The sequence below is a fragment of the Bubalus bubalis genome, chromosome 1 (genome assembly GCF_019923935.1).
Source record: "Bubalus bubalis isolate 160015118507 breed Murrah chromosome 1, NDDB_SH_1, whole genome shotgun sequence".
NCBI lineage: Eukaryota > Metazoa > Chordata > Mammalia > Artiodactyla > Bovidae > Bubalus > Bubalus bubalis.
This window is the reverse complement of record NC_059157.1, coordinates 18192020-18206338: the sequence shown is the minus strand read 5'-3', so window position 1 is coordinate 18206338 and position 14319 is coordinate 18192020. Positions and strand designations below refer to the sequence as shown.

The following is a 14319-nucleotide window of genomic DNA, read 5'->3' as shown; positions in this document are numbered from 1 at the left end:
GGAAGGGCTGATTAAAGACTAAAGACATTAAGAATATGAAGAATAAGAATAACTTGTGCTAAGAACTATCATTGACATTACTTTTGTGAAAATAAATTTCACGAAGCAACATCTATCCCCCAGTGATTATTTTACTGTTCAGATATGCTGGGAACTGTGAGGACCTTTTAATAACCTTCAATGCTTACTGATTCGATATTTATAATTTGATACCAGCCTAGTGCATCACCAGAGAACCCAGCAGCTGGGCCATAAAACCTTTGATTTACGTCTTGGGGCCATCTAAAGTGAAATTGCTTTCTCTTTGTGGGCTGGAGAGAGAAAGAGACCTCATGATTGGTAGGAAAGAGATTTGAGCTTTGTAGTTTCCAAGGAAGATCAATTTTCATTTATTAATAATATCTCATTATGTGGTCCTTAAGTGGAGGATAAATAATTCCTCCTGTATCATGGGTATTCCATGGCACTTATAAGTGCTTTTGTTAAGTGTTTTCTCATTTAGTTAGAGCAGAGTAAAGTAACTGCTGAAGAATCTTCATTTTTAGACCTGGTGATAAATTATTGCTCCCTGTAGCTTTTCTGGGCATATGCTTAGGGAAAGTGGGGGGTGGGTAAGGTGGGTAGGGATGAACGCAATTATATTCTCTTTCCTTGGCTGGGAAGCACCAGTGTGCAAGCTTTCTTGTCAGCCTGATTCTTAAAAAACAAAAAAGCTTTATGGCAAGGCAGTTGATTAAGAGGGAAAGTATTGAGGATGATATGACCTTACTACAATGACAGAGAAAGATGAAATTGGTTTGAAGTTTTAAGAAAAAGAGCAAAAGTAAATAGATTCATTAGACAGTCTAAGGTTGCTATGGAAGGTGGCTTTTTCTTTTCCTAATAATTGAAAAAAATTCTTGAAGTTCTTGGAAACGGCTCAGTACCATTATTGATAGTATGGTTACCAAGTTCTAGGGAATCTCAAAGACAGAAGGGGAAAGCCAAATGATCCCTTGTGATTTCTACCAGCCCAGGGATCTAGTTTAGAAACTCAGATGTGTAGATAGTGCACCTAACTTAATAGAAATCTGGAAAAAATGGACAGTTTGAGAAAAACCTGAATTTAATTTTCAGGTATGTAGTTTGTTAGGAATGACATTTCCTTTCTGTTGTCCTAATGACCCTAAGAATTTATTTATTCCAAGCCAAGGGTGGCAGCTTGGAGTGGATATTGGTGTCCATCTCTATTGAGAAGGATCCTGAGGTCACATCAATTTCAGCAGGAAAAAGGCCTTGAGTGATTAGTTACATCAGGAGGGAAGGGTACAGGCCAGTTGTGGTGGGTCTACTATCCAGGTTCTAGATCATAGGTTGGCAAACTTTTTCTATCGGGACTTCCTGGGTGCTCCCAATGCAGGGGGCCCAGGTTCAATCCCTGATCTGGGAACTAGATCCCACATGCCAGAACTAAGAGCTTGCATGCTGCAACTAAATTATCTTGCATGTTACAACTAAGACCCAGTGCAGCTAAATGAGTAAACATTTTTTAAACAGGCCAGTTGCTAAATAGTTTAGACTTTGCAGGGCATACAGTCACTTACTCAATGCTGCCATTGTAGAAATAGACACTATGTTGCAGAAATAGACACTATGAAAATGAAAACAAATGAGAGTAGCTGCATACCAATAAAACTTTATTTACAAAAACAGACAGCAGACCAAATTTAGCCCATGGCCAATAGTTTGCTGATCCCTGTTATGTAAACTATTAGCTAAGACTGGCCTGAGTCAGAGTTAATAGCTTTCGGCGAATGTTTTCATATATTCTCCAGACATTCATCTTTGTGTAGACACGTCACACCCAATAGAATCTATCTTGCTTTCGCCAAGATTGTTTGACACCAGATTATCCCAAGGGTAAATGCTACAAAAGGAAGGAAATTGTGACAAAGTTGATGCTTCGTCGAGGGAAATATTTAGGCAGCATGACTTGAAATGCATGTGTATGACCCTAGCTACATTGGAAGCACATTTCGGGGGGAATTGTCAGAGCATAAAATTAAGTCTAGTTGAGAAGAAATCCAAGTCCCAAGGTAGGACTAAACCGAGACAGCAGAATGAAGAAAATTAACCGTGGGATAACTTATGAGCTTCGGAAGCACAGTATTTTTTTATAGGAATCAGTGCCTCCTGAGAATATTTCATGTGGTTTATTCAATCTTTATTGCTTGAGTAGATTAGAAACTCATTGTGGACAATCTGAATGAAATGACTCCAATTATAACAATATCTCCTCTTATTATGCTTCCCAAGTCCTGCCAAGTCACACCTGCACAGGCCTGACTCTGAACACAGTGCCATCATTGTGAGCCTACTTTTTAGAGAGGAAAGTTTAATCCATTTCTAGTCAAAAGGAAATTGTCATTTGCTGCCAAGACAGTCATACATTTTGGCCTTAAGTTTAGGCTAGTTGATAAGTTTCTATGTTACAGAGTTTGAGCAATGTCAGCTCACCCACTGAAAATCTTCCTTTTCTAAAATGCTGGAGATTTCCAAAATTATAATCAGTCTTTAAAGCACTGCTTCTAAAACATATAAAACATAGGCACAGAGTAAGAAGGAAAGTAAGAAAGGGTGCTTTTGGAAAAAGTTTTCTGGTTTAGTAAAGAAAGAATGGGAATAATAACATGGCTATGAATTAGGCTTGTCAGTTACAAGAAAGATGCCAAAATTCTTTTTGAAATGGGGAAGACTTCCAATTTCATGATGAATCCGATATTCAAGGTCTTCAGTTTTACTATTCTCATGGTCTCATCTTTCCAATTTCAATAATTCACAGTTGTGAAATAGAAATTACTTCTGATTGGAAGTGAAGGATATGTTTGGAACTAATACAGAGAACCATAAACAGTACAGGTGGTAGAACTGGACACCATGGAAATTAGGCAGAGTTCATTTTTTTATATTGTGACTCAGATGTGCACTAAGGGTAATATCTTTCATTTGTCTACAGTTGAGGATGGTGGGGAAAAGCTACCAAAACCCTTATTTCCTCTACTTGAAGAAAAAAAAAATAAACTTGTCTTTAAAGTCTTCAGTCAGTTTAATAGTCAAATTTCTTATCGGGGCTGTTGGTGTTTCTTTACTCCAAAAAAGTCTCCCTGTGTCTTTTTTCCGTTGCAGCTTGACATCAGATACATAGAGGAGCCTCACAGTTGTCAGGAGAGAGCTTTTAGGTCCCAGTGCTCAGCTTCTCTCCCAAATCCTGCTGCCACCCACTTTCCCCCGGGTCTCTGGGTTTGCTGTCTGTCTCTATTTCATGCCCAAAAGAAGTGACTATTGTTAGTTGAGATCTCTACTACTTGTATGAGTCAGTTCAGTTCAGTCACTCAGTTGTGTCCAACTCTTTGCAATCCCATGGACTGCAGCACACCAGGCTTGCATGTCCATCACCAACTCCCAGAGCTTGCTCAAACTCATATCAATCAAGTTGGTGATGCCATCCAACCATCTCATCCTCTGTCATGCCCTTCTCTTCCCACCTTCAATCTTGCCCAGCATCAGTGTCTTTTCAAATGAGTCAGTTCTTCGCATCAGGTGGCCAAAGTATTGGAGTTTCAGCTTCAGTGTCAGTCCTTCCAGTGAATTTTCAGGACTGATTTCCTTTAGGATGGACTGGTTGGATCTCCTTGCAGTCCAAGGGACTCTCAAGAGTCTTCTCCAACACCACAGTTCAAAAGCATCAATTCTTTGGCACTCAGTTTCCTTTATGGTCCAACTCTCACATCCATACATGACTACTGAAAAAACCATAGCATTGACTAGACAGACCTTTTTTGGCAAAGTAATGTCTCTGCTTTTTAATAGGCTGTGTAAGTTGGTCGTAACTTTTCTTCCAAGGAGCAAGCATCTTTTAATTTTATAGCTGCAGTCACCATCTGCAGTAATTTTGGAGCCCCCAAAATGAAAGTCTGTCACTGTTTCCCTTGTTTCCCCATCTATTTGCCATGAAGTGATGGGACCAGATGCCATGATCTTAGTTTTCTGAGTGTTGAGCTTTAAGCCAGCTTTTTCACTCTCCTCTTTCACTTTCATCAAAAGGCTCTTTAGTTCTTCTTTGCTTTCTGCCATAAGGGTGGTGTCATCTGCATATCTGAGGTTATTGGTATTTCTCCCAGAAATCTTGATTCCAGCTTATGCCTCATCCAGCCCAGCATTTCACATGATGTACTCTGCATATAAGTTAAATAAGCAGGGTGACAGTATACAAACTTGACGTACTCCTTTGCCTATTTGGAACCAGTCTATTGTTTCATGTCCAGTTCTAGCTGTTGCTTCTTGACCTGCATACAGATTTCTCAGGAGGCAGGTAAGGTGGTCTGGTATTCCCATCTCTTTCAGAATTTTCCACAGTTTGTGGTGATCCATACAGTCAAAGGCTTTGGCGTAGTCAATAAAGCAGAAGTAGATGTTTTTCTGGAACTCTCTTGCTTTTTTGATGATCCAACAGATGTCAGCAATTTGATCTCTGGTTCCTCTGCCTTTTCTAAATCCAGCTTGAGCATCTGGAAGCTCTCGGTTCATGTACTGTTGAAGCCTTGCTTAGACAATTTTGAGCATTGCTTTGCTAGCATGTGAGATGAGTGCAATGGTGCAGTAGTTTGAGCATTCTTTGGCATTCTCTTTCTTTGGGATTGGAATGAAAACTGACTTTTTCCAGTCCTGTGGCCACTGCTGAGTTTTCCAAATTTGCTGGCAAATTGAGTGCAGCACTTTCACAGCATCATCTTTCAGGATTTGAAATAGCTCAGCTGGAATTCCATCACCTCCACTAGCTTTGTTTCCAGTGGTGCTTCATAAGTCCCGCTTGACTTCACACTCCAGGATGTCTGACTATAGGTGAGTGATCACACCATCGTGGTTATCTTGGTCATGAAGATCTTTTTTTGTACAGTTCTTCTGTGTATTCTTGCCACCTCTTCTTAATTTCTTCTCCTTCTATTAGGTGCATACCGTTTCTATCCTTTATTGTTGTCATCTTTGCATGAAATATTCCCTTGGTATCTCTAATTTTCTTGAAGAGATCTCTAGTCTTTCCATTCTGTTGTTTTCCTCTATTTCTTTGCATTGATCACTGAGGAAGTCTTTCTTATTTTTCCTTGCTATTCTTTGGAACTCTGCATTCAGATGGATAGGATATGTCTTTCCTTTTCTCCTTTGCCTTTAGCTTCTCTTCTTTTCTCAGCTATTTGTAAGGCCTCCTCAGACAACCATTTTGCCTTTTTGCATTTCTTTTTCTTGGGGATGGTCTTGATCACTGCCTCCTGTACAATGTCACGAACCTCCACCCATAGTTCTTCAGGCAATCTGTCTATCAGATTTAGTCCCTTGAATCTTTTGTGCCTTCCACTGTATCATAAGGGATTGATTTAGATCATATCTGAATGGTCTAGTGGTTTTCCCTATTTTCTTCAATTTAAATCTGGATTTGGCAATAAGAAGTTCATGATCAGAGCCACAGTCAGCTCCCGGTCTTATTTTTGCTGACTGTATAGAGTTTCTCCATCTTTGGCTGCAAAGAATCTAATCAATCTGGTTTCGGTATTGAATCTGATGATGTCAATGTGTAGAGTCTTCTCTTGTGTTGTTGGAAGAGCATGTTTGCTATGACCAGTGGGTGCTCTTGAAAAAACTCTGTTAGCTTCATTATGTACTCCAAGGCCAAATTTGCCTGTTACTCCAGGTATCTCTTAACTTCCTACTTTTGCATTCCAGTCCCCTATGATGAAAAGGACATCTTTTTTGGGTTTTAGTTCTAGAAGGTCTTGTAGGTCTGCATAGAACCGTTCAGCTTCAGCTTCTTCAGCATTCCTGGTTGGGGCCTTGACTTGGTTTACTTCTCTGCTCCACCCAACAGTGATATGAGCCCGTCTTGGTTCAGGTTAAGATAGAGCTTCTGAATCCTCTCCTCAACCCTTGCCTGGGGCTACTGATGATTTTCAGTTGCTAAGTCGTGTCTGACTCCTTCTGACCCCATGGACTGAAGCACAGGGGCACTGACTGGCAGCAGCATCCTGGGAGGCACAGCATGTTGGCATAGGTTTCCTTGGAAGAGGTCACCATTAGTCCTGCTATAGAGCCTATAGCCCTACCATAGGGAATGCAGACTCCAGAACTGAGCAGTCACATCCAGACTACAGGGAGGGAGCACAGCTCCACTGTCAGCAGAAAATTGGATTAAAGATGTTCTAAGCAGGGCCCTACCCACCAGAGCAAGACCCAGTTTTCCCCCACAGCCAGTCCCTCCCATCAAGAAGTTTGCACAAGCTTCTTAGTCTCACCCATCAGAAGACAGATAGAAGAAATAACTTCAGTCCCATGGGGCTTCTGACATGTGATCAGAAGCTATAAGGACTTAGAGCGCAAAGTAGGTAGATCTGTAGGGTTGACTCCCATGTTCAGATTCGGTTTCTCTGGACCCCTGGGACTGGATGAACCTTCAGTTGAGGAGAACTTGGAGTAGCATGGAACGTGCAGGCAGGCAAATAGGATTGGAGACATAGCTGCCCAAGTGCTATTTTATTAAATTGCCTTGGAGGCTGCTTACAGCCACCAGAAACTTTGTTTCACCAGAACATTTATTAAAATGGTCTTCAAAAAAATATGTATATATTTATTTGGCTGTGCCAGGTCTTAGTGGTGGCACCTAGAATCTTTAGTTGCAACATGCAAACTCTTAGTATTATAGCATGTGGGATCCACTTCCCTGACCAGGGATCAAACCCAGGCCCCCTGCATTGGGAGCATGGAGTCCTAGCCACTGGACCACCAGGGCAGTCCCTCACCAGAGTATTTGATTGAGGTATGAATACAAGAGCTGGAAGGGATCCATTCGTTTACATGTGTGTGTTTGTTGCTCAGTCATGTCTGAGTCTTTGTGATCCTATGGACTGTAGCCCAACAGACTCCTCTGTCCATGGGATTCTCCAGGCAAGAATACTGGAGTGGGTTGCCATTCCCTTCTCCAGGGGATCTTCCCGACCCAGGGATCAAACCCTGGTCTCCCGCATTGCAGGCAGATTCTTTACCACCTGAGCCTTTCTAATTAATAAGTATTTATTGATTATCTATTATTTGCCTGAGTTGGGTGCTGAGGATTTATCGGTGGCAAAAAGAAGTTAAGGAAGAATTGTTTTCTTGAAAGAGGGGTGACATAAAGGCAGATACTCGTGGAGCTGTGATAGGGGTGTGTGTGTGTGTGTTGAAGCACATTGGAGGGGACCCCAGTTAATCCAGTGGATGAACAGAATGACTGAATTATTTCCCATCACCTAAAACATTGTCTTCTACCTTCTCCAGCGAGAGCATTATTCTCTCGGTGATGCTAGGGACTTGGTTAGGCAGAGTCTGGCAAACCTCTAGATGGGCCCAGTGGCCCAACCTTCTGTCTATCTTCATCCAGTGGGGCTGCACAAAGTTTCATCTCCTCTCAAGGCTTCCAGGTGACCTGAGCAAAGACATGCAATTTCCACGCATGACTGGCACGTGAACTCAGATTGTTTCTACGTTTGCAAGGCTGCCTTTTTGCTTGTCCTGTAAAAGATGGTGGGGTTTCAGGGGAACAGAGAGCAACACACATGATGTGTCCTGGCCTCCAGCTAACCTCTCCCCATGTTGCTGACAACTTGGAGGACCATATGACTGGTCTTACACACACACACACCCACCCCCGTTTGTAAGTTTCCCTGATACCGTCACGCCTGCCCTGTGCTTTCCTCTATCATGCCACGCTTCCATCTGCATCTGCCATAACATTCAGCACATAAGCAAATGTTCGGGATAAACCTCTGAACAGGTGTGTAAGCAAGCCAACACAAATCCAGAATTAGATAAACCTCACACAGTGTTAGACACAGATGGGAAAGTCGAGCATTGTGGCACTATTGCCATCTGGTCAACTCTGTCAGGAAATTAAATAACCCACAAGTATGTGCGAAGTGTTCTGGCCAGCTTAGGTGAGAAGAAAAAGCAAAAGATGTAACGCATATCCTCTTGGAGTGCAAAAGCCATTTAGTGGAACAACCATGTCGTGCTGGGAATAGAAGACCCAAGATTAAGTTTCAGTTCTGCCACTCTTGAGTTTGAGTCACTTAACCTTTTTTACATCCTTAAAAATGGGCTAAAACTAAGAATAGTTTAGAGTTGTTGTGCTAACTGCATAAAAAACAAACTAACACAGGAGCAGATCACAGAGCCTGGAACAGAACTAGTGCTTCATAAATGTTTACCAGATTCAGAACGCGAACACATAGGCGCTAGTAGTAAAGAACCACACGCAGCACGCAAGACAGCGTATTACCAAGTGCTAAGCTGTGTGGAACGTAATGAAGGAAGTCATGGAGGCTTATTCACAAGTGGGCTTGATGAAAAATTAGCTGTCACACAGGGGTAATGAATTTCACATGGATTCGGCCAGGCTGCTGCCATTTGTATGCGGAATCCATAGTTTTAGTTTTACATCGGATAAATAGCATGTACATTTTTCCTGATTTTAAAAGCAAAGTGGACGCATTGTAGAACATATGAGTAATACAGAAATGCTTAAAGTCAAATCAACTATGAAACTCATTTCTACAGATAACCGTTATTAATATTTAAAAAAGTATACATATTTTGTGTGTCTCCTGCTTTTTATATCCTGCTTGTTTTTAACTTACACATTGTACAGCGAGAAATTTCTCATTTCTTTTTAAATTCTTGAAAAACTGTGTTTTTACTAGATGTGAAATACAGTATTTTGTTTAAGAAAGTGTTAGTTGGTCAGTTGTGTCCAACTCTTGGTGACCCCATGAACTATAGCTGCCCAGGTTCCTCTGTCCATGGGATTCTCTGGGCAAGAATACTAGAATGGGTTGCCATGCTCTTCTCTAGGGCACCTTCCCGACCCAGGGATCAAACCCAGGTCTCCTACATTGCCGGCAGATTCTTTACCATCTAAGCCACCAGGGAAGCCTTCTGCTATATTATATTAATTAATCTCTTTTTCTGTTAGAAATGTTTCTTTTCTTGTCTCTCTCTTATTTGCAGCTAACATCTCTGGGATTCAGTCTTTTCCAGTATTTGAATAGGGTCCTAGAGGTGGAATTGAATTATCAGGCAAAGTGTATGAATATTTTAAAGGGTTCTTAATATGATTTTCCAAATTGCTTTCTGGAAGAATTGTACCAGTACATGTCTATTAGACAAAGTTTATGAGCTAGCCACACCCCCCCATGGAAGTATAATTATTATTTTTAAATTGGTTATTTGATAAATGAAACATAGTATTTAAAAATGTATGTTTCCTTGGTTTAGAATGCGATTGAATATTTTTTTCTTAATTTTCTTTAGCCCTTTAAATATTAAGGTGGTACTGCTTTATTTTTGTTTGTGGCATATATCTACATAATAAACCATTTAATTTTTTCAAAGGAGACATTGCTGTATATTTTTTAATTGGTCAATATATCATAAAATGTTATATTTTGAGACTAAAGACAAGATTATACTACCTTCATTTTCTCAAGCGAAACGTAGAATTTATTTTTATAACATAGGATTTGGTCTACTTTATTTTATCATTATTTTCATTATATTTTGGATACAATATATAAAGTTATATTAATACATATAATATATTTATATAAATATAATGTATGCATTTACACTGTATATACAAATATATACATTATTGACAATGTTCATTTCCAAACAAGCTTTATAACCATTAATTATTTAAACTTATTTTAAAACAGTAACATTGGTAGTTTATTTTATGCCTTTTCATTTTCTTTACTCATGAATAATAACTTAGCTAGGGAAAAATTCCTTAGACTAAAACGTTTTCTTGCTAGAATCATGTTAACATTGCTCTGTTGAAATCTTGTATTTATTTCATAAAAGTCTGAGGCCAATTTGATTTTTATTTCTTTTCAGATAATCTTTCCTCTAAAAAAAAAAACTTGATACTTGACATATTTTTCCCATTAACCAATAAATATGAAATATCTGCATGTGGGTCTCTTTTTCTCATTAAGTTTTCTTAATATGTGATGATCCCTTTGCATCTGCTGCTGCTGCTGCTAAGTCACTTCAGTCGTGTCCAACTCTGTGCGACCCCATAGACGGCAGCCCACCAGGCTCCTCCTTCCCTGGGATTCTCCAGGCAAGAACACTGGAGTGGGTTGCCATTTCCTTCTCCAATGCATGAAAGTGAAAAGTGAAAGGGAAGTTGCTCAGTTGTGTCCAACTCTTAGCGACCCCATGGACTACAGCCTACCATGCTCCTCCATCCATGGGATTTTCCAGGCAAGAGTACTGGAGTGGGGTGCCATTGCCTTCTCCGCCCTTTGCATCTAAGTACTATGTATTTTTTTTCTCAGATGTTATTTATTATTGGCTTATGGATTCTAGAGGTCCTTCTGATATATCTAATTATCATGTTTAATAGCAAGTTTCTTGGAGCTTCTACTCCGGGATTGCACACTCTTAGTTCTAGCTTCCCCCTGTGGATGGGAAGCTCCATATCAAAGCTTTAAAGCATGTGTTTCTTGACAGTACAGGGGCAGAAACCTGGCCAGGGCAGGCCATGGAGGCAGGATTCAGTGGACGACTCAAACCCAGAGTCCTTCATGAATGGCTGTCTAGCCATTCTCCACTCAGGAAGTAATGAGCAGACAGTGGTGGCAGGGACATTCTGGGCTCTGCTGGGAATGGGCAGGCCATGATCACAGGGGAAATTGGAGCTAATTTCCTCGATAGGAGCTGATGAAGGAGCAGAGGAAGATGGGAAGTATCTGGCTCCAGGGAATCAATGGAGACCAGGAATGAGATCCAAGAAAAAGTTTTGCATAGTGAGTTGATAATAAAAGGAAGTGATCACAATAAAGAAACAGACCTGCTAGATGCTGAATTGAAGGTGTTCCTGACCAATAGGACCTTAAGTAATGATGGGGATGTTCTAGAGCTGAGCCATTCGGTATGGCAGCCACTAGCCACAGGGACTATTGGATACTAAGGAATTTACCTTTAAATTTTATTTAATTTTGTTAACGTTAAATATCACATGTAAAAGTGGCTACAGTGTTGCTCAATTCAGCTCCAGAGTGGGTTCCTCTGACGAGGAAGAGAGCTATGGAGGTTGCCAGAGTCAGATGTAACATATCAGCTTCCTAGACAGTGAAAAGCCCTCCCGTAGTGGCAATAGATTGATTGTCAGGCTTGTTATTTGATATTCAGAAGTTTTATTATTTTCTGTGTCTTCATAGATATTTTGGTGGAAATTTGGAAATTATTGCATGGAGGAACATTGAATACTATTTTAGAGTATAAATCTACCTGTTTCCCCTCCTTCCCTCCCTTTCAGTCCTTCCTTCCTTCCCTCTTTCTTCCTTGCTATCATTTTGCAAACAATGGTAAGAATCCTTTGGCCAGTTTTATAATCACCTTTTGCTCTACTCTGTGCCCTTTGGGAATAAACTTTTTATTAGATATAGGAAAATAAGTAAGTTTTTTTTTTTTTTTTAATGGCAGGTGGGGAGAAGGGCACATAAGAAATTCTTTCAAATTCTCAGTTCAGAGCTTTTCTTCTTGGCTCTAATAATTTTTACTGTGTTATCTTGGATAACCTTTACAGTATTATCTTCCTTAAAGATAACTTGAAGGAAATGTGAATTTCTGTTTTCCATGACAGGAATGAGTTTTTAGGGAAGTCACTTTATTACAAATGAATCCACTAATTGATTAGTTAAGTAATCAATAAACATGGTAAGCTTCTGTTTTATGCTGGTTTCTGTGCTAATTACTCTGGAAGAGAAAAAGGGGATAAAGTGATAAATGCACAATCTGAAGATATTTAAATTTTTTTTCAGTTAAACTAAAGGCCCAAGAAATATAAAAATTAAATAACACTTGGTTATGTATCAAGTTTATTGACTTTATGAAAAAAGATTGTGGTTATATGAAATATGGACAGCCCTAGAAAATCTAGGACATATGGTTTTTATGTGGTTTGAAACAGTTCTTGCCTTAGAGAAGTTGATGTTCTAGCCGAGGAAATAAGATACACACACAAATCTAACCTGCCCAAGGAGCAGTGCTCAGCTCTAGCAGATTGATTTTTTTAAATTAAAAATGGATAGTTTCATGTCGTTTTGAGATCTGCTTTATACAAACAAACAAAAAACTTCTTTAGTACTCTTTCACCTTCTCTTCTTTATAATTTTTTCTTTCAGCTTCAATGTTTCTTTTACGAAACTGAAATCTGTTTTCATCAGAATGAGTAATACATTGAACTCTTACATTCCACACACAGGTATTGTATTAATATCTACCACATGCCAGGCAGTGGGCTGGATGCTGATTAGGGGACGAGATGCCCTTCACCTGGACAGTATTGCAAAAACTGAGGATGGATTTATACTTGACACAGCTGTGTCTGCTACAGAGCGAGAAGAAAGTATGGGGAATTGTCACAACAAGGCTAATGATTACTCTGAAGTGCAGTTGGAAAGCCTGGGTGTCATTTTTTAAGTCCTCAAAAGACCTTTATTTGATTTTTTTCTGCTTGTGCCTTGGTTAGCCTTAGCATCAGATGGAAGCAATTTTATGTTTCAAGAAAGAAGTGAATGAAAGGGAAGGAAACCCTTAAAGGTCAAAGACTCCAATCCTCTGTTCACAACCACTGTGCCGTGTCAATTATAGAACAGTCGAAAAGTTTTGCTGTGACTATAGCTTTCTCTGTGCTGATGGTCACTGGTGCCTCTAAAGCTCTTGGAAATAGTTTGGATACAATAAGATTTTTTCTTTTTTCCTGAAAAAGGGAAACAGTCTTGCTAAACAACATTTTTTTTTTTTTTTGGACAATATTGATTTATCAACAGATCCATGTATGTGTCTTGTCTTCAGCATCCCCCAGGGAGAGTCCAGGTTATTTTTAAGAAGACAGCAGAGAAAGAGGGAGAAGGAGGCTGAAAATCAAGAGGCTTCTGAAAGACAGGAGCTGCAAGGAAGACTGTGCACAGCCTCATCATCTTCTAGTTGTGGTGAGTTGGGACTCCCAGTGTTTCTTCATTCTTCTAGATGTAACATGGGGAAGAATGCCAACAACTGGCCTCTTTCTACAGAAAGATGAGGACTAGTGCCATTCAAAGTAGAGGAAGGTTATCAGTTTAGGGTTAACAAATGGCCAGGCTGGTGGTTTCTGGGGTGGCAAGTAGTAGGTGAGGACCTCTCACACATCAAAGACTGAAAAACGGATGCCAAAGCAGGAGTTCATTGCAAGGGATCTGAATGCAAGTTGAGACTTCAGTTCAGTTCAGTCACTCAGTCCTGTCAGATTCTTTGTGACCCCATGGACTGCAGCACGCCAGGCTTCCCCATCCATCATCAACTCCTGGAGCCTACTCAAACTCATGTCCATTGCATCGGTGATACCATCCAACCATCTCATCCTCTGTTGTCCCCTTCTCCTCCCGCCTTCAATCTTGAAGACTGAAGTTGAGACTTGGCCTGAGGGATAATTCTATGAGGCTGGTCTCTGTCCCAGTAACTTGTTCTGTCTCTGCTGCAGTAGGTGATGGGATAGAGTTTTCAAACATGTCACTGTATTTTCCTCAACTGGCCTCACTCAGGGTCCTCTGTCCCCCAAATCAGTGTTGGGAGGTTCTTTCTTCTAGAGTGGTTGTTGATTGAACCAGTTGGTATCCAGAGGCTGACCAGTGACTCTTGGGGGGCTTTCAGATGGAGGAATCTTCACAGAGATGGTAACTGTCAGATGAGACAAGCAATCTTGATCTCACAGACATTTGAACCAGGAAATCCACAGAAACATTGTTAGTTGAGATGGTTGTCAGAACTTAAATGGCTGGTAGTCATGCTGATGTGGTCCTCCCTTGAGATGGTTGTTTGAAATGGAAAGAACCTAATCTAGATTAAATATTATAGAGATATAGTAAAAATTGGTTTGATTTCTGTCCTCTAGTTCCTGCATTGATCAATGAAATTGCTCACTTTTTTTTCTTTTATAGAGCTTTCCCTAGAAACTCAATATTTTTTGATCAGGACTTTATGCTCTTAAAAGTGATTGAGCAACTTTTGTTTTATACATGGCATTACTCCTTGGTTATGACCAACCTAGATAGCATATTGAAAAGCAGAGACATTACTTTGCCAACAAAGGTCTGGCTAGTCAAGGCTATGGTTTTTCCAGTGGTCATGTATGGATGTGAGAGTTGGACTGAGTGCCGAAGAATTGATGCTTTTGAACTGTGGTGTTGGAGAAGACTCTTGAGAGTCCCT

At 40.2% G+C, this 14319-nt stretch overlaps 1 long non-coding RNA gene across 4 annotated transcripts in view; it reads left to right on the top strand.

Moving 5' to 3' along the window:
- Window positions 1-10404: 10404 nt before the first annotated feature.
- The window catches only part of LOC123331382, a 158011-nt gene continuing 154096 nt past the window's right edge, over window positions 10405-14319 (top strand). For 2 of the 4 annotated variants that reach the window (XR_006548003.2, XR_006548051.2), the window contains exon 1: window positions 12339-13064. This is a non-coding gene — a long non-coding RNA (uncharacterized LOC123331382). Of the gene's footprint in view, window positions 10875-11155; window positions 11436-12338; window positions 13065-14319 lie in introns of those variants that run through there. The other 2 variants (XR_006548009.2, XR_006548020.2) reach the window with 2 other exon arrangements.